The sequence below is a fragment of the Athene noctua genome, chromosome 16 (genome assembly GCF_965140245.1).
Source record: "Athene noctua chromosome 16, bAthNoc1.hap1.1, whole genome shotgun sequence".
Lineage (NCBI taxonomy): Eukaryota > Metazoa > Chordata > Aves > Strigiformes > Strigidae > Athene > Athene noctua.
The window spans coordinates 10,661,848-10,662,343 of NC_134052.1; positions in this window are offsets into that span (position 1 = coordinate 10,661,848).

Sequence of the window (496 nt, forward strand, 5' to 3'; positions counted from 1 at the left end):
CTCATGTTTGGTTGACAAGTGCTTATTTTGTCAGTGATGGTATAGAATAACTTTTTATGGACTTTCCTTTGCCCCCTTTAGTCTTAGGTTATTTTCAAATGCAGGAGTCCTTTTAAAATGTTAACATTCCATAGCAATGATTTAGTGGCTGAATATTTTAATCCAATAATATCTACATGAAATTAAGAGGGAGGGATGGAAGCTTTTCACCTTCTTCTCTTCCTCTTTTAAAATATGTTTTTATAATCTTGGCACAAAGTAACCAGAACAGAAATACAGAAAGTATGAGGCTTTTAAAACCTCTGCATGATATTACATTGTTACCTTTGTGCGTGAAAATGATTAATTATCTTCATAATTTATTTTTAAAGTGTCCCCATTTATAATTGGCAATAGTTAATTGGGGATTCAAATGCTGTGTTTTTATTTGCATAGGTGGTCTCCATGACTGAAGCATGTTGAATGAAACTGCTAGGATTTTATTATTATTTTGATA